The sequence below is a fragment of the Rattus rattus genome, chromosome X, assembly GCF_011064425.1.
Source record: "Rattus rattus isolate New Zealand chromosome X, Rrattus_CSIRO_v1, whole genome shotgun sequence".
NCBI classification, from domain to species: Eukaryota; Metazoa; Chordata; class Mammalia; order Rodentia; family Muridae; genus Rattus; species Rattus rattus.
The window spans coordinates 65,049,587-65,070,549 of record NC_046172.1 but is presented as its reverse complement, the minus strand read 5'-3'; the positions used below and the strand labels follow the sequence as shown (position 1 = coordinate 65,070,549).

At 39.5% G+C, this 20,963-nt stretch overlaps 1 non-coding gene across 1 annotated transcript; it reads right to left on the bottom strand.

Annotated features, from left to right (window-relative positions):
• Positions 1-250: 250 nt before the first annotated feature.
• On the bottom strand, positions 251-357 carry LOC116889568. Its single transcript, XR_004386485.1, has one exon. It is a non-coding gene; the product is annotated as a U6 spliceosomal RNA (small nuclear RNA).
• Between the last annotated feature and the right edge of the window lie 20,606 nt (positions 358-20,963).

Genomic DNA, 20,963 nt, shown 5'->3' with positions numbered 1-20,963 from the left:
CATGTGGGGCAGGCTCTGAATGGGTGTTCCTTCTGTGTCTGTTTTAATCTTTGCCTCTCTATTCCCTGCCAAGGGTATTCTTGTTCCCCCTTTTAAAGAAGGAGTGAAGCATTCACATTTTGATCATCCGTCTTGAGTTTCATGTGTTCTAGGCATCTAGGGTAATTCAAGCATTTGGGCTAATAGCCACTTATCAATGAGTGCATACCATGTGTGTTTTTCTGTGATTGGGTTACCTCACTCAGGATGAAAAAATATGGAACGCTTCACGAATTTGCGTGTCATCCTTGCGCAGGGGCCATGCTAATCTTCTCTGTATCATTCCAATTTTAGTATATGTGCTGCCAAAGTGAGCACATTAGTGACAAATCTTAAAAGAAGTAACAGTAGGTGTCAAGTACAACTAGGTATATGTTCATGCTCTATATACTAACCAGCTGGTGGCTTTGTATTAACTGCCATCTATTACAAGAAGAAGCTTCTCCGATGAGAGTTGAGAAACACTTTAATCTGTGGATATAGAAATAAGTCATTAGTAGTAGTTTTTGTTTGTTTTTGTTTTTGTTTTTTGAGATAGGGTTTCTCTGTGTAACCCCAACTGTCCTGGAAACTTCTCTCTGTAGACCAGGCTGGCCTTCAACTCACAGAGATCTGCCGCTTGTGTGCTGAGATTAAAGGCATGTGCCACCACCACTTAACTAAGGAGTAGTTTTAATACTATGTGCAATTAGTAGAATAATAGTTCTTCCCTGGGGCCTGTGACCTATCTAGCTACAGGTTCTTGGTCCTTTCTGTAGTGCCAGGTTTGTGTTTCATTTCATGGACTTGGGACCTTGAGGCACTCAGAAAGTGGTTCCTTAATCCATTAGCATTCATGTCACTGTTGCACGGGTGAATCTATCTGTTAGGCTAGTCATGGTTGTAGTTTGCAGGGGAGTACCAGCTTGATGTTTCCATATATAATTCAAGTATGTTTCAGCAACGTGGTCTTAGCATCAATTTCTAGTAGGTAGCAGGGAGAACTGACAATAGCCTTAATATTTGGGGGTCTACATGACCTCATTGGTTGACAGCTCAAAAAGAAGTCATTCATTCCTGGGGCTGAGGTTTCAATTTGCTAGCATGGGGTGTCTAATTAGGGTATTATTCAATGTCATAGAGCAACTCTATTAAAACACATTTTTATGTGTATATATTTTATAAAGATTTGCAGTAGTTGGTTTCTGTATGGCATTTTAAAAGGGCCTTTTGTGTTAGTTATCCCTCCCCTTTACCTACTCCTCTTCCCTACTATTTACCACCCAGATTTAGGCATTCTTGTTCCACTATTCTCCTTTAGCCTTTTATATTACTGTGTTCTATGTCTCCTGCCTTGAAGACCCTTCTCCCTTATGATCCCTTACTAAATCCCTGGTCTCTGTGAGTATCCCAAATGGAACACATATTTAATGCAACCATCAGAAATGAGAGTAAACCTGAGATCTTTACCTTTATGTGTCTGGGTTATGTCATTCAGGATGCTTGTTTCTAACTCCATACACTTACTTGTAAATTTCATAATTTAATTTTTCTTAACAGTTGAATGATATTCCATTGAGTAATTGTATCCCATTTACATGGGAGTTGGGCATGAATGACATCATACCCCCAGTTGAAGACTCTTGGTATGTTAACTTGCTGATAGAGGGGGAGATAGTTTTCTCTAAGACTGTAGCTCCTGGTAAAGCACCCGCATTCCAATGGAAGTTCATGCCTCCAAGAATAGTTGGGCAGCAAAAGTTTATCTTAAAGGTTGTTTTAAAATGGAGACACAAAATTGTGTGTGTAGGGAAAGACATGAATCTGGGAAGAGTTGAAGGAAAGATGGTGATTATGATTAAAACACATTGTACAAAACTTGCAAACAACTAATAAAAATACTCAAAAATTTTAGGTATTTGATAATCAGATCATGACACTGTCAGCTGCAGATAGACTGAGAATATGAGAAACGATGTGAACAGATGGGAGAGACAAAGGAGTGTGGAAGCTATTCTTGGATAATGTGAGACACAACATTGAATATTAATTGCTACTTCAAACTCAAGAAATATGAAAGCACTAGCAAGTTAATATATTAATATTAAAGCATTAATAAACTAAAAAGTTAAAGTGTGGTCTGTCATCCAAAAGGATTGTGGAATGAGTTAGAAGTGCACATTCTCAGACCAAACTTGCTGAATATGTATCTGCAATTGAGAAAATTTCCAGGTGATTTTCTTTGTTTAGTTGTTATTGTTTTTTGAGACAGGGTTTCACTATGTAGCCCTAGCTGCCCAGGAACTCTCTGTGTAGACCAGGATAGCCTTGACCTCATAGAGATCTACCTGCCACTGCCTCCCAAGTGCCGAGATGGAAGATGTATGCTACTACATTCAGCTTTACAGGTGATTTTTATGCAGTTAAAATTTGAGAATTACTGCAAAACTTATAAAGATGTGAAGATCTTTTAAAGAGTAAAAAGAAAAATGAATGACAAAAGAAAGAGAGGATATAAGATAATGAATGACGTGAACAAGAGACAGAAGCTGGTCAAGCAAAGGAGAGATACCCCCACCCCAAAGCATCAGTTCCAAGAGTGTCCTTGCTGGAGGTCAGGGATGTCATAAGAGAGTTCTGATGCCTGTTTGTTTATTATTTCCTATGCCAGTACCTTTTCCTAAAAGCTTTAATGCTAGCGTGACTGAAACTGAGGGGAGGCACCTAGACACCAGGTTGGGCTAACTGGGCTGAGCCACTAATATCTCACAGCTGCTGCTATCAAACCTGACTGTGTGGGTTTTGTGCCTTTGGAACTGTTTTGAATCTGGTACAGTAAAGAGTTCGGTACAGGGCTAAAAATGTCATAGCATGCTGGAGCAGAGCTTAATGGGCCATTCTTGTGAAAACTTGAGAGAGAAGAATACTGGAAAAACACAGACAGTAGAACTCTGGTTCATGAACTCTTTGGCACTGGGGTCAGGGACTTTACTATCTGCTTCTAGCTCCTGATAATTCCAGGGACCATCTGTGTGATATTTTCGCCAAGAATGTGTTTTCATTCTGTGTTCTGAGAACCTGTGTGAGGCTTAATTTAAAGATAGTGGACTAATTTGTTTGGCAGAAGAAATTTCAACACAGGAGCACATTTAGTCTAGTTCTGAGAAAAGAACTGTTCTTAGAGAACAGCACCACTGTTTCTATCCGTACAGGAGGTGACAGAGCTGTGGTCTGGGTAATGGGAAATAAGTTTTATCCCAAGATGGCAGCAGAGATAGGCAGCATTATTCATGTAGTAGTAAATTTGAAGACATGAATAGTGCATGATTTTGGGGGGCATGGAAAGCAGCTGGGGCCAGGGAGCATGTAGTAGGGACAGAATGCCTATAAATAGGCCCTGAGAGGCCATTGCGTGCAATTGTGAAGGTGAAGCCCAAATCTCAGTAGAAACCCCAGGATAATGAAGATGCCAAGACTATGGGATGCCTGCAGAGAAAGGCACCAAGTATGGAGCAGGGGAGGCTGCCAAGCCCCTTGGGACACAGTTGGTTTACTTAACAAGTCCCTGATGTCAGACATGGACTTGAAATGTAATGTTTGCCCAGCTGGTTTAGGATTTTGACTTGGTATGACCACTTCTTTTTATCTCACAGTTCTTCCACTTTGAAATAAGACTGTTTACTATGAGACATTATTTGGTACATGTATGTATCTTTATTTTAGATTTTGTTAGAATTCATAGTCAGGAGACTTTAGACTTTAAGATTGTGGAATTGTTAAAGACTACGAGCACTTTTGAAGTTGGAATAAATGAATTTTAGAGTATAACGTGGCCGTGGGCTTATAGAGCAAGAAGTAGAAAGTTATGGCTTGGAACTGATGCCATCCCATAGCTCCCTGCACCCAAATCCCGTGGGGAAGAGAGCTGAACACCCAGGAGTGTAGACATCCTGAGACCGCAGGACAGACTGCCACCTCTGCACACCTTGGCCCACATCCCTGGTCCAAGGGAAACTGCACAGTGCCTATGGGCAGAGGGATGGATATAGGGAAGGTCGGCCGCCAGTACCTGCGGTTCTGGTCTGTGCCCAAGACCAAATTGATCCGGCCAAACAGCTCTCTGCGCCCAAATCATATGGGGAGAGAGCTGGACCCTCAAGCGTGGATACTACTGAGAAGTTAGAGGAGACTACCCTCTGCCCACAGCCCAGACCCAAGAGGGAATCTCATAGTGCCAACTGTGCCCTCTGGGTGCAAGGACCTAGGAGCAATCAGGGGCAGGACCTTTTGATTCCAGTCCACACCTAGAGCTGGAAGACCATCTCCAGAAGCGCCAACACACCTGAGAGCAGAGGTAAGACCCACTTTTCTGATACCAAGTGACCTGCCTGGTGGATTCAGAATACACAGAGGCAGAAGTTCTCTGGGTCAGGGAACTTCCTGTTTCTGGCTCTGCCCGGAAGTGAACGAATACCATCCCACAGTTCACTGCACCCAAATCCCGTGGGGAAGAGAGCTGAACACCCAGGAGTGCAGACATCCCGAGGCCACAGGACAAACTGCCACCTCTGCACACCTCGGCCCACATCCCTGGTCCAAGGGGAAACTGCACAGTGCCTCTGGACAGAGGGATATAGGAACAGACAACCACAGGTACCTGCAGTTCTGGTCTGCACCCAGGACTGAACTGATCCCACCAAACAGCTCCCTGTACCCAAATCCCATGGGGGATAGTGCTGGAACCTCAGAAGTGTGGATATGCCTGAGATGTCAGTGGAGAATACCCTCTGCCCACAGTCCAGACACAAGAGGGAATTGCATAGTGGATCAAGGACCTCCATATCAAACCAGATACACTCAAATAGAAGAAAAAGTGGGAAAGAGTCTCAAACACATGGGCACTGGAAAAAATTTCCTGAACAAAATACCAATGGCTTATGCTCTAAGATCAAGAATCGACAAATGGGACCTCATAAAACTGCAAAGCTTCTGTAAGGCAAAATACACTGTCATTAGGACAAAACAGCAACCAACAGATTGGGAAAAGATCTTTACCAATCCTACATCTGATAGAAGGCTAATATCCAAAATATACAAAGAACTCAAGAAGTTAGACTCCAGAGAGCCAAATAACCCTATTAAAAATGGGGTACAGAGCTAAACAAAACATTCTCAGCTGAGGATTATCGAATGGCCAAAAAGTATCTAAAGAAATGTTCAACATCTTTAGTCATAAGGGAAATGCAAGTCAAAACAACCCTGAGATTCCACCTCACACCAGTCAAATGGCTAAGATCAAAACTCAGGTGACAGCAGATGCTGGCGAGGATGTGGAGAAAGAGGAACACTCCTCCATTGTTGGTGGGATTGCACACTGGTACAACCACTCTGGAAATCAGTCTGGAGGTTCCTCAGAAAATTGGACATTGCACTACCTGAGGACCCAGCTATACCTCTCTTGGGCATATACCCAAAAGATGCTCCAACATACAACAAAGACACATGCTCCACTATGTTCATAGCAGCATTATTTATAATAGCCAGAAGCTGGAAAGAACCCAGATGCCCTTCAACAGAAGAATGGGTTCAAAAAATGTGGTACATCTACATAATGGAATACTACTCATCTATCAAAAACAATGACATCATGAGATACATAGGCAAATGGAATGAACTAAAAAATATCATCCTGAGTGAGGTAACTCAGTCACAAAAACATACTTGGTATGCACTCACTGATAAGTGGATATTAGCCAAAAAGCTCAAATTACTCAAGATGCAATCCACAGACCACAGGAAGCTCAAGTAGAAGGATGACCAAAATGCGGATGCTCCCACTCCTTCTAAAAAGGCATAAAAACATATCCATAGGAGGGCATGTGGAAGCAAAGTTTAGATCACTGACTCAAGAAAGGGCCATTCAGAGCCTGCCCCACATGTGGCCCATATATATACAGCCACCAAATCTAGATAAGATTGATGAGGCTAAAAAATGCACGCTGAAAGGGACTGGATATAGATCTTTCCTGAGAGACACATCCAGAGCATGTCTGATACAGATGTCAATGCTAACAGCAAACCACTGAACTGAGAACAGGATCCCCTTGGGGGGGGGATTAGAGGAAGGATTGGAAGAGTTGAAGGAGCTTGCAACCCCATAAAAACAACAATGCCAACCAACCAGAGCTTCCAGGAACTACAGATAGACTATACAGGGATTGACCCAGGGCTCCAACTGCATATGTAGCAGAGAATAGCCTTGTTGGGGCACCAGTGGAAAGGGAAGCCCTTGGCCTATCAAGGTTGGACCCCCAGTGCAGGGGAATATGGGGAGGCAGTAAGGGGGAGGTATGGGAAGAATGCCTGTATGGGGGAGGGGAGGGGAGGGGGGCTTAAGGACAGGAAACTGGGAAGGGGAATAACATTTGAAATGTATGTAAAGAAATATATCTAATAAAAAATTTTAAAAATTTAATAGTAATAAATGAATAAAAAAGCAAAAAGAAAAAGAAAGAAAGAAAGAAAGTTACAGCTTCAAAGTAGTACATTTGAGTGTCAAGTTGACAAGATATGGACTCGTAAAAGTTGTTAACTTTCAGCCTAACAGAACCTAGAATCACCTGGAAGATTGGCCTACCTGTGGGACATTCTCTTCACTGTGTTAATTGATGTGGGAATGCTCATCCTAGTTGTGCATGAGACCAGCCCATTGGTAGGAGACCCTGGACTGCACATGAGTGGACAGAGCAAGTTGAGTATGCATGTGTAATGTGATTAGCTGTTTCTGTTTTTTTATTTAACTTTAATGTTTACTTATTCACTTTACATCCTGATCGCTGCCCCCTCCCACAATTCTTCCCTCATCCCTTCTTCCCTTCTCCTTTGAGTATATGGAGGCCCTCCTGGGTATCCGCCATCTACACTGGCACTTAAGTCTCTTTGAGGCTCCTCACGTCTTTTTCTACAGAGGCATAACAAGGCAGCCCAGCTAGAAGAGCATATCCCACAGACAGGCAACAGATTTGGGATAGCCTTCAGTTGTTCAGGACCCACATGACAACCAAGCTGTGCAGGGAAGTCTGTCCAGCCAGCGTATGTTCTTTGGTTGATGGTTCCGTCTCTGAGAGCCACAAGGGTCCAGGTTAGTTGATTCTGTTGGTCTTCCTGTGGAATTCCTATCCCCCTGGGGGCTGCAATCCTCCTATTCTTCCATAAGTGTCCTCAAGCTTCATCCAGTGTTTGGTTATGGGTATCTGCATCTGTCTGAGTCAGCTACTGGGTGAAGTCTCTCAGAGGACAGCCATGCTAGACTCCTGTCTGCAAGCATAATAGAGTATCATTAATAGTGTCAGGGATTGGTGCTTGGCCATGGGATGGGTCTCAAGTTGGGCCAGTTATTGGCTGGCCATTCCCTTGGTCTCTGCTGCATTCGGTGTGCTTGAATTTCCTGAGTTAGGTAACCCAGACCTAAAAAGACATGAATCACATGTACTCATGTACAAGTGGATATTAGCCATAAAATACAGGCTACACTGCACAGACCCAAAGAAGCTAAACAAGAAGGAAGGACCAAACGAGGGAGCTTGACTCTCACTTAGAATGGGATAAAAGTAGTAAGAAGCAGACAGAGGAAGGGAACCGCTTTCTAATACTTAATGCCTTGATTTCTCTGCTATGATAGACTGTAGCCTAGAACTGTGAGTTAAATTCCCTTTCCCATAAGTTTCTTTAGTCAGGATATTTAATCATGGCAACAAGAAAATACTAGGAAAAATTTTTTTATTGGCTATTTTATTTATTTACATTTCAAATGTTATCCCTTTACCCCATCCCCATCCCACCTTCCCCTCCCCTGCTTTTATAAAGATGTTCCCCTCCCACCCACCCCTCCAACCTCAATGCCCTGTCATCTCCTACACTGGAGCAAATGCAGCCTTTACAGACCAAGATCTTCTCCCCATTGATGCTGAACAATACCCATCCTTTTGGTTACATATGTGGTTGGAGCCATGGGTCCCTCCATGTGTACCTTCATTGGTTGGTAGTTTAATACCTGGACCTCGGCTGGGGTTGTGGGGTTTCTGGTTAGCTGATATTGTTGTTCTTCCTATAGTGTTGCAAACCCCTTCAGCTTCTTCAGTCCTTTCTCTAACTTCTCCATTGGGATCCTCTGCTCACTCCTATGATTAGCTGCAAGCATTCTCATCTGTATCAGTAAGGCTCTGGCAGAGCCTCTCAGGAGAGAGACATCCATCAGGCTGCTGTCAGCAAGTACTTCTTGGCATCAGCAATAATGAGTAGATTTGGTGGCTGCGTATGGGATGGATCCCCAGGTGGGGCAGTCTCTGGATGACCTTTCTTTCAGTCATGATCCACTCTGTCCCTGTACTTCCTCCTGTGAGTATTTTGTTTCCCCTTCTAAGAATGACTGATGTATCCACATTTTGGTCTTCCTTCTTGAGCTTCATATGGTCTGTGAATGCTATCCAACGTTTTCCACGCTTTTGGGTTAATATCCTCCAATCAGTCAGTGAGTTCATACCATGTGTGTTCTTTTGTGACTGGGTTACCTCACTCAGGATGATATTTTCTAGTTCCATCCATTTGCCTAAGATTTTCATGTAGTCATTGTTTTTAATAGCTGAGTAGTACTCCATTGTGTAGATGTACCAACTTTTCTGTATCCATTCCTCTCTTGAAGGACATATGGTTCTTTCCAGCTTCTGGCTACTATAAATAAGGCTTCTATGAATATAGTGGAACATGTGTCCTCATTATATGTCAGAGCATCTTTTAGACAGGAGGAATTTCTTTTCTCATCTAATCTATTTGGAGTTTGGTATGCTTATGGACATCTCTTTTCTTTAGGTTAGGTAAGTTTTTTTCTATAATTTTGAAGATATTTTACTGGCCCTTTGTTGGGAATCACCTCTTCTATACCTATTATCCTTAGGGTTTGATCTTCTCATTGTGTCCTGGATTTCCTGGATGTTGGGGGCTGGAGATTTTTGCATTTTGCATTTTCTTTGATTGTTGTGTCAATGTTTTTTATGGTACCTTCTGCCCCTATGACTCTCTCTTCTATCTGTTGTATTCTGTTGGTGATGCTTGTGTCTATGACTCCTGATCTTTTTCCTAGGTTTTCTATCTCCAGGGTTGTCTCCCTTTGTGATGTCTTTATTGTTTCTATTTTCATTTTTAGATCCTGGATGGTTTTGTTCAATTCCCTCACCTGTTTGGTTTTATTTTCCTGTAATTCTTTAAGGAAATTTTGTGTTTCCCCTTTAAAGTCTTCTACCTGTTTACCTGTGTTGCCCTGTATTTCTTTAAGGGAGTTATTTATGTCCTTCTTAAAGTCCTCTAGCATCAGCATTAGATGTGATTTTAAATCAGAATCTTGCTTTTTCAGGTCTGTTGCTGTATCCAGGACTTGCTGTGGTGGTAGAACTGGGTTCTGAAGATGCCAAGTGGCTTTGGTTTCTGTTGCTTAGTTTCTTTCACTTGCCTCTCGCCATCTGCTTCTCTCTGGTGTTAGCTGGTCTTGTTATCTCTAACAGTGGCTTGACCCGCCTGTAAGTCTGTATGTCAGCACTTCTGGGAGACCAGCTCTCTCCAGGCAGGATTTGGGTACCTAGAGCTGTGGCACAGGGTCAGCTCTGGGTACAGACTAAAACCAGAAGGATCCCTCACCAGACTGCTCCTTGATTCCCGTCTTCTCTCTACTTCTAATCAATATATGCCTTGAAGTCTTAGAGCAATAATATAAGAGAAATAATATAAAGGCAATATAAATAGTCAAAGAAGTAAAAATGTCCTTATTTACAGCTGATAGGGTTCTATACATAAGATAGCCTAAAGACTCAAGGAGACCGCAGAGTTGACAACACATTTGGCAAAATACCAGGATATAAAACATAGAAAAATCACTAGCATTCCTATATACTTACATACATACTGATAACCAAATTAATGAGGGTTGAGTAAGGAAGGCTGGAGATGTGGATTAGTTGGCAGATTGTTTGCTTAGTATGAAGGAAGTCCTGTGTTTAGTCTTCAATTTCACATAAAACTGGGCAAAATGGTTCATATTTGTAATTCCAGCCCTCAGCAGTAATGACATTAGGATCAAAAATTCAAAATCATCCTAGATACTTTATAAGTTTGAGGCCAGCCTATCCTATGTGAGACTCTACCCACCTCCCATCCCCCAAAATAAATGAAGAGAATATTCCCATTTACAATGACGTAAAAATAAACAAAATGCATTGAAATAAACCTAGCTAAAATCAAAGACCTCTAAAATGAAAGTTTTAAAACACTTAGAATTTGAAGAAGACACCATAATCACATATTAGAAAATCAATATTATGAAAATGGATATTTCACCAAGTACAATCTACAGGTTTAATGCAATACCAATCAAAAATCTCATGCCATTCTTCACAGAAATACAAAAGGCAATTTTAATGTTCACATGTAAACGTAAAACATAACACATAGCCAATGAAACGCCAAGAAAAAGTAATTCTGATGGGTAGAAATAATATTTTGAAAACTACCAAAAGCAATTTACATATTCAACATCATTTCAATCAAAATACACACAATATTTTTTACAGAAATTTGAAAAAACATCCTAAACTTTTATATGAACCAGAAGAGACCTTAGATACAAAGGAAACCGATAAAGGAAAATGCTACTGAGGGATTGCATTCAGACTTCAGGCCATTATAAAGACCCAGTGGCTTGAATGAGGGGATGGGGTCTACAGGCTCATGTTTTGAAATGGATTGTCCCTACTTGGTAGACTGTTTAGGAAAGGTTAGAAAGTATGGCCTTGTTGGAGGATGTGTGTCACTGGGGGTGGACTTTGAGGTTTCAAAGGCCTATACTAGGTCCATCCCCTCCTCCTTCTCCTCCTTCCCTCTCCTCCATCTTTCCAAGCAGCATGTGAGCCTGCTTCAGTACCATGCCTACTACCATGCTTCCTTCCACAATGAACATGAACTAACCCAACCCTCTGAAACTCTAGCAAGCCCCTAATTAAACACTTTCTTTTTTATAAATTGTCTTGGTCATGGTGTCTTTTCATGGCAATAGAACGGTAACTAAGACATAAGTATAGTAATAAAAACAATATGGTACTGGCATAAAAACAGACATGTAGACGGGGGAAATAAAATGGAAGACCCAAACACAAGTACTCACAACTACAGCCATATGATATTTGGTCAAGAGGCAAAATAAATTAATTGGAGAAAATATAGCACCTTTAATAAATAGTGCTGAGAAAACTGGAAAAAATGTACAGAAAAATGAAGTTAGACTCTCATCCTTCGCCCTATATAAAAATTAGATCCAAGTGGATCAAAGACCTCAATTTGAAACCCAAAATACTAAAAATGTTACAGGGAAACATATGCAGTTCCCTATAAGATACAGCATAGGAAGGGACTTTCTCAACAGGACTCCATTTTCCAAAGAACAATAGTTGATAACTGTGACTTCATAAAACAAAAATCGTCTGGATGGTTAAGAAAACTATTTATTGAAAAGAAAGCAACTGAATGAGTCTTTCTTTTGCTTATACATTTGATAGAGGACATTATGGAAAATATAAAACTAAAAAGAAAAAGACACACTTAAATGGGCTAGGGATTTAAACAGAGTATATTCAATGAAAGAAATAAAGCTGACCAAGAAATACCACAAAAGTGTCCATTGTCCTTAGCTATGGGGAAATAAAAATTAAAATGGCTTTGAGATTCCATCTCGCCCCAGTCAAAAATGGTGGAGATTATCAAAACGACTGACCATGACTGCTGGTGAGGATGTGTAGAAAGAGTACCACTGTATCTGCTGTTGGTGGGAAGGAAAATTAGTGCAGCCACTCAGTATGCAAGATCCTCAAAAACCTAAAAATAAATCTATAACCAAGCTATACCACCCCTGGGTACATGCCCAAAGGATTCAGCATTGTACTCCACAGTATTTGATCAGCAGATTTCATAGCTGCCTTATTCACAATGTCTAAGAAATTAGTACAATATAAATATCTCAAGTAGATGAATGATATAATAAAATGTGTACATATAGCAATAGCATTACATTTTAAATCAGGTACATTTGTAGGTGCAAGAACTCTAGAACAGATTGTATTGAGCAGTCGACCCAGACACAGAAAGACAAAATGCTGTTTATTCTCTCATTTGTAGTTCTCAATTCAAAATGAACAGACATGAGTTATAATATAGAGTAAACCATAGAATAGAAAAATATAAAGGGACCATCAGTGTGGGTGAGGTGAGAGGGAATAACAGGATGTAGATGATATGAAGTGGAAAATAGAATAATGGGAAGGGGCTTCAACCAGGGAGGAGAGAAGTAAGTCAATACAGAGGACAAGGAGGGACAAATACACTGGTTGTTTGATAAAGCCTCAAGGAGTCATATTATTTTATATTTACTCAAATTTATACACAACACACACACACACACACACACACACACACACACACACACACACACACACGGAAGGTTTTCACTTGGGCTGACAAATTTCCCCTCAAGAACTATATGAGAAACGAGAACACTCCAGTTGAAAGGTTGGTCGAGGTAGTCCAAGTCACTTGTAAAACAATGTAGGCTATCAATGTTGCCTTTGTTGCTAGCAGAGGTTTAAGGTAGGCCACTATTGCTAAAAGCACCAAACATTTTGAACACATGACTTAGATGACTGGCTATCTGACTTGAAAGGCTTTTTTTCTGCAGTCTAGTTTCCATGATTCCAGAAAATACTATGTAAGCTGCCAAGAGAGGGAAGCAATTAAATAGCCCTACTCAGCTGTAACACCTACGAACCACAACAATGACCATCATGGAAAAGTATGCAGAAAGGTGCAATAAGTGCCACTCACATGTCAGTGGCAACCAACTAGTGGCTGTCTAATTGAACTTAAGGCCCACTCAACAGGAAGGAAATCATGCCTGGGACTAGAAACCTGGCCAACTTCTCAGGGCTAGTGAGGTCATGGGTCTTAAAATCTACTAGTGTCATTTTTCTAGACCAACTTAATTCCTTACTGCATTTTAAAACTTATCCTTATACCCACAGATAATTGTAGCTTATCTTTCATCAAAGAAGCCTCTCTTTACAGCTTTACAGACCATCACAGAAAACCCACAACTGACCATGATGCAGAGATCAACAGAGAGGGAAAAGAAATCAATGAAACAATGCATAGAGCTCAGTCCCAAGAGATGTGTCTACATCACAGTTCCTGCATCTATGATTCAAACATCTCAGAAGAAGGGATGGAAAGATTGTGAGAGCCAGAATACCAGGAAGTCCTCTATTAAATGGTCTCTCCTAGAAATGACTACATAAAACGTCTGAAAAAATAACGGTATCAATGGACATGTTAACATGGAAGGCAGGAAGTTTGCAGGGTCCCACCCCTAGACAAAGTTACAGGCAGCTACTTCTCCCAGGGATGAGCCCCTTTGTTGGTTGTTCAAAGAAGAATGGTCAGCCTTGAAACTAAATATACATAAACAACAAAAACAGACCCAACAGGTTATATTATATAGAGATGATATATGTATATGTATATGCATATATGGAAGACAGAGAAAGAGAGAGGGGGAGATAAAGAGGTTATCAACATGAAAGTGATAAGGGACATGAGAGAGATTGAAGGGAAGGAGCTGGAAGGAGCCAGAGGGAAGAACTGAAGATGGGGAAGTGATATAATTCCATTTCAATTAAAAGCACTAAAAAAAGAATAATTCTGAAGGGACTGTCATACCTGATTTCAAGTTATTCTAAAGAGCTATATTAACAAAATACTCCAATCAAATAGGACTAGGAAGCAAGAAGACATTACTATTCCAATATCTGACATAGTAGACTCCAAACAAAGGTAATCAGAAGAGATTTCTAATCAAGGGAACAGTTCACTGAGAAGGCATTACTATCCTAAACATATATGCAAAATTAAATATCACAGCCCAAATTGAATTAACAGACATCTACAGAATATTTCACCCAAACACCAAACACAAAGCAAATCTTAACAATTTTAGAAAGAGTAAAATAACTCTATGCATCCTGTCTCATCACAGCACAATAAAAGGTAAAGCCAACAGCAAACAAATCGCTAGTAAGTGCATACAACTCATGGAGATTAAACAACACATTATCAAATGTTGATTGGATCAAAAAAGAAATCAAGAAAGAAAGAACAAATTTCCTGGAACTAAATGAAAACGAAAACGCAACACAACAAAACTTCAGGGACTTATTAAAAGCAGCCTTATTTCCCTACATGGGAACTTTTTATCTCTAAATGCCTACGATAAATCAGAAAGAGCACAAATAAGTGACTTAATGATGTAACTCACAAATTTGGAAAAACAAGAATAAGCCAAACCCAAACCCACTAGATGGCAAGAACTAATAAAAGATCCAAAATTAATGAAACAGAAACAAAGAAAACAACAGAAAGAAGCAATGAATCTAAGAACTGGTTCTTTGAGAAGATAAATAAGGTTGACAGACCCTTGGCTCAACTAACCAAAAGAAGGGAAGAGAAGACCTAAACTAACGAATCAGAAACGAACAGAGAAACATTACAACAGACACTGAAGAAATTCAGAATGTTATAAGGGAATACTTTAAAAACTTGTACTCCATTAGGTTGGAAAACTAAAGGAAATGGATAAACTTCCAGATTCTGCCAAACCACCAAAATTAAACCAAAAGAAATCAACAACCTAAACAGACCCATAACAAAGGAATAAAAAGCCTTCCAACTAAAAAAGTCCACACTCAGATGGATTCCCAGAAGAATTCTACTAGAATTTCATAGAAGATCTACAACAAATCCTTAAACTATTTTAAAAACAAGAAAGAGGAGAACTTCCAAACTCCTTCTATGAAGCCAGTCACACTACCAAAAGCAGGTAAAAGACACAACAACAACAACAACAACAACAACAACAACAACAACAATAATAACAACAACAACAAACTGAATACAGACATACATCAAAAAGATTATCCACCATGACCAAGTTATCTATATCCAACAAATGCAGGGATGTTGAATAGATGCAAATCAATAAATGTAATAGACAAATAAACTTAAAGATAAAAATATAATCATATCAATAGGTACAAAAAAAGCTTTTGCTAGAATCCAAATACTTTCTTAGAGTGTAGGACAAGAGACAACATACTTGAAGATATTGAAAGCTGTATATGAGACAAACAACAGACATTATTCTAAATCAAGAAAAACTGAAGCAATATTATGCATAAGAAATCCTAAAAATTCTACCAGAAAAAGTCTAGAAATGATCAGTAATTTCATCAACATGGTAGGATACAGAAGAAACTTGCAAAAATCAATACCTTTCCTATACACTAAAACAAAACATATATATATGAGAGAGAGAGAGAGAGAGAGAGAGAGAGAGAGAGAGAGAGAGAGAGAGATGGACACAATTCCAGGCACAATAACCTCAAAGAAAATAAAATATCTAGGAATAAGCCTAATCAAAGAGGTGAAAGACTTCCATACTACAAACTTTAAATCTGTGAAGAAAGAGATAACGACACTAGAAAACAGGAAGACAGCCCATGCTCACAGATTGGTATAATGTGAAAATGGCTTTCTACCAAAAGCTATTTATAGATTCTGTGTAATCCCAATCAACATCTCCATCTCATTCCTCATGGAAATAGGAAAAAGCTATCCTAAAATTCATATAGAACCAGGAAAGACCCTGGATACCCAAAATAACACTGAAAAAAGAGAGAAATTCTGGAGGGATATATTACAGAGTCATAGTAATAAAAACAATTTGGTAGTGGCGCAAAAGCAGGTATGTATGTCAGTGAAACAAAATTTAAGACACAAGCATGAGTATGTGTGACTATGGCCATCTAATATTTACTCAAAATGCCAAAAATGTATACTGGGGAAAAACAGCATCTTCAACAAATGGTGCTAGGAAAAGTAGATGTCCACTCACAGAGGAATGGAACCAGGTCCAATATCCATCATATTGCACAGAATCTACCTTCAAATGGACCCAAGCCCTAAATGTGAAACCTGGAGTAATGAAACAGATAGACAAAAACATAGTCACTACCCTACACAATGTTGGTATATGAAAGGACCTTCTGAACAGGTTGTCATTTGTTCAGGAAATGAGGGCAGCAATTGACATGTGGGACTCATGAAACTAAAAAGCGCCTGCACAGCTGAGGAGACAACTGAGTTAAGTGGTAGCCCATAGAGTGAGAGAGAATCTTTGCCAGCTGTGTACCTGGAAGATGATTAATATCCAGAGTATACAAAGAACTTAAAAAATAAACTGAAAAAGTGAGCCATTCGTAAATGGGCTAGGGATCTGAACAGAGAGTTCTCAAAAGACAAAATAAAGATGGCTAAGAACTGTCTCAAAAATGTTCATCTTTCTAGCAATTAGGGAAATCCAAATCAAACAACTTTGAAGATTTCAACAAAATGACCAGCCAACAAGAAATGCTGGAGAGAATGTGAGATAAAGGAAACCTTCTTTCACTAGGAGGGGGGGCTGTAAATTGGTCTGGTCACCTGGTAATCAGTGTGGCAAACTCAAAAAGGTTAAAGAATAAATGATCTGACTCAGCTATGCTACTTCTTGGCATTATGTCCAAAGAACTTGACATCCTTCTCCATTAAGTCATGTTCACTGCTGCTCTGTTAACGATAGCTAGGAAATGGGAACAACTCAAATGACCATCAGGCAATTAATGGATAATAAAATATAGTATGAGTACACTATGGACTACCGTTCAGCTGTAATGACTAAGAAAATAATGAAATGTGTAAGTAAATAGATGGAACTGGAAATGTTGATATTGCATGAAGTAACCCAGACCCAGAAAGACAAACAGTGCATGTTCTCCCTCATCTATCTTCCCTAAGTCATCAGATGTGGGTATGCAACCTGGAGCAATTGCAGAAATCAGGAGATTAAAAGAGGACCATGGATTGGAATAAGAGATTTGACGGGGAGATGCAGAAAAACAGAGGAGGTCTTTAATTATGGAGAGGTAGAAAGATAAATTTAGAAAAACGATGGAGGTGAATAAGGTAATAGTAATGGTATTTTACAGTTAAAAGGGATAATATCAATATCTAAAGAGATATACAATATAGGTAAATCCATACATACAGTTTAAATTAACACTCCCCTTCTGGGCTGACAATGCTCCTTCCAAGAGCCATCTATCTAACATAACATCTATCTAGACTATCTAACAAAAACCCCAACACCAGGCATTAGAAACTTGCTTTTGAGTTGTTGGTCAGGATTGTGCAAGAAGTTCCCAAAACCTTATAGGATGTTGCGGTTGTCCCTGCTCTCCTCCCAGTGGTTAAAGTTAAGTCCCTATAACTGAAGAAATCATGAACTTCAGACAGAGAATCCAGAAGACCTAAGCTGGATCTGACTTGAAAGCCTTTTCCCTGAGGATTAGCTTTCGTGGTACCGAAGGCACCACGCCAGTTTCCAAGAAGGCAGAAGCCAATAGCTCTATCCATCTATGAACCACAACAATGACCAGAATAACATGAAAACCCTAAAGGTCCAAGAGTAGCATATGTACCTTGTTACTAACCAACAGCACTCTAATTGGTCTTAAGGCCTGTTCAACATGGGGGAAACCATGTCTGGTATTGGAAATCTAGCCAACTACTCAGGGCTAGCGAGGTCATGAATCTTTGAGGAGTGTCTATAACCACCACTTTACTAAACCAGTATAATCTCTAACTATATTCTAAATATTTAGTCTTACACCCAGAGATGAGGGTAGTTCTTACCCTCATCTCTTGCCCTCATCTCTGCACAGATGGGTGCTATTACTAGAAACCACAACTGAGAAAAATACAGAAAACATGAAAGCATGTGGTTTCCAGTCTCAACTGATAATGTCTACAGCACAATTGTTATACCCAAGGCTCAGGGATCACTAGTGAACAGGAATAAAGATTGTACAAGCAAGAGGAACAGGAAGTCTGGTGTGAGGCTGCACCCATGAAATGTCATCAACCTGGCTACCTAAACAACAGATGAACATGTTACTAATGGGCATGCTAATGTGGAGGAAGGAAAGCTCTTCAGCCTCAATTACTAGCAACTGGTGAATGGTGCAACCATTCCCAGGAATAAATTATCTTCCCCAGGGAAGAATCCCTTGGCTATCCAAAACCAAGTGGCTAGACCTGTATATCCTTACAGGTAACATTATGCATGGGGTAATGTGAGGGAAGGGTTAGAAAGAGGAAAGGGATCAGGGAAATGATATAATAAACATAATTTCAAAAAATATTATAAAAAAACCATAGCACTAAATTTCTCATTAACTACTTCAAATATATATATATATATATATTTAAAGAGGATATATATATATATATATATCCTCTTTAAAACTGTAAGTCTGTTCCCATTGAACAATTCTTTGCTTGGGAATATAGCTCAGTGAGTAACACTTGCTCAGTATGTTTGAGGCCCTATATTCAATGCCCAGTAGTACAAAACCAAGAATAAAAGCCTGTTGTTGAACTATTCCACTTTCCTCTTTTCTCCACCTCGTAATGGCCACAATTCTACTTCCTGTGTATTAGTTTCACTGCTTTAAAAACACATATGGATGGAACTTTATAGCACTGTCTTGTTTTGTGACCCGGTTTTCTGCACCAGGAATGATGTTTTCAAAGTGCATTCATGTTGCAGAACAACTGCTGTCAAATGATATGCCACTTCTACAGCTTATCTCATTGCAAATCCTCCCAATAGCCCTATGAAATCTGTTTTATTTTGTCATTTTATGGTTTAAGTAAATAAGCCTCAAATATGTTAAGTTTTCCAGAGGCCACTCAGCCAAATATAGCCTACAACATTCAAAGATGTTTTTCCCAAATGCCTTGTTGTTTCCATTAGGACACTGTCACAGCTGTGTTGATTTGATCAATATCCATGGGGAGACAATCAAAACTACATGCATTGGCCTGCTTCCTTCATGCCTGATTATTTGTTTTGTTTTAGCTTGGAGAAGATGTAGGCATGCATGTGTGGGTTTTTCTGAAATGCTGATAAGAAACAGAACAGGCTCTTAGAAAAATGTAAGCCTGGAATGTTCATAATAAATCTCTAGCATTCCAAGTTTATATGGTCAGCATATTTGGACATATTTTGTTATAAATGTGAAAAATACAACAGTGAACATTACAGCTACAGCAAAGAGGTTGTCAGAGACTAGGCATAATGACATAAATAAATACCATCCTAAATTCCAAAACCCTAAATTACACAATTAAGCATAGTCTTTGGCTCTAATTGCTCAGATCTTTTGCCTATTAGGGGGTTAATATTCCTCTGATGACTAGGTCTTCTTGGTGTAATGTTCAATTATTCAATGTTGCACTCCTCTCCTTCTCCCCCTCCCACTTCCCCCTCTCAAACCTGGCTATTTGCCTGTGTACCCGACTATATTAGTTAGTGTTATTGCTGTGATGAAACACCATGATCAGAAGCAACTTGTGGAGAAAACAGTTTATTTGATTAACATATCCCAAGACGCCAGTCCATTGAGGGAAGCCAATGCAGAAATTCAAACTGGATGGGAACCTGGAGGGAGGAGCCGATACTGAGGGCATGGAGGAGAGGTACATACTGGCTTGCTCCTCATGGCTTGCTCAGCCTGCTTTCTTATAGAACTCAGGACCAACAGCCCAGATGTGGCACCACCCACAATGGGCTGGGACCTCCCCCATCAATCACTAATTAAGAAAATGCCTTACTAGCTTGCATACAGCCCCATCTTATGGAGGCATTTTCTCAATTAAGGCTTCCTCCTCTCACACAATCCTAGTTTGTGTCTTGTTTAAATCAAACTAGCCAGCACACCAGACCAGAGAGGGCCAGTAGATGACAAATATGCAAAATAAAATACTTCTGAGAGAAAATTATGCCAGCTGTTGTTATGTATTGTGTATCAATAAAGCTAATTCACTCTTATCAGTAATAAATGTTAGCCAAACTAAACTTAGTCTGTCAATATATATGAAGACTTGTGTGTATTATAAGCATTATGAGTCTGGGGAATAAAGTGCACATTCTTTCTAAGTTATGATGCCCTAAATTTCCCAGACCAAAGTTTTTGGCCTATAGTAATTTGCAAAATTATCCTTTCTCTGGATTTTTCTCATTTTCATAAGTTGAACTTTAAAGAGTAGCAATGTACTTCCGTATGTTTAATGATATCAACTATTACTATAAATCTGAGACAAAAACATACTTTGATGTCACTTTTCCCATGCTCATTGGCTGAATAGTATGTCACTGGAAATGAAAGGTAGAGTAGTATCTTCCAAACAGAGAGACAGTTTAATCATTTGGGGTCCGGTAGCAGCTTTTGATGAGTTTGCCAAGCAAATAACCCCTCTAATTATATAAAACAAAATTTCCAGAGTTGGAGTAGAGATTAATTATGGGGGAAAAGGTCTTTAAATGGCAGGATTATAGCTTGTAATAATTTCTCTTTTGTATGGTTTTTTGAATTCACATCAAAGGAAACTGCTATTCCATTCCATTCAGACCAATCTTGGACACAAAAATGATGACTTTTTCTTGTTAGCTTTAACAACTATGAAACACTATAATTGTGAAAAGAAAATACTAAAAATAAAGTAAAAAGGGGCAGACAGCAAATGAGGGAAATTTTTAGCATTAGAAAATAATCATGTTTATAAAAAGCTGACATCTTAGTCTGTTATGGCTTTTTTTGATTCATACTCTAATTGAGAAATAACTATCATTTTAAAAATTCTTAGACTGAATGCTCCACTTTCTACTTTATTTTATAAGGCTTTACAGAACTTCAAAA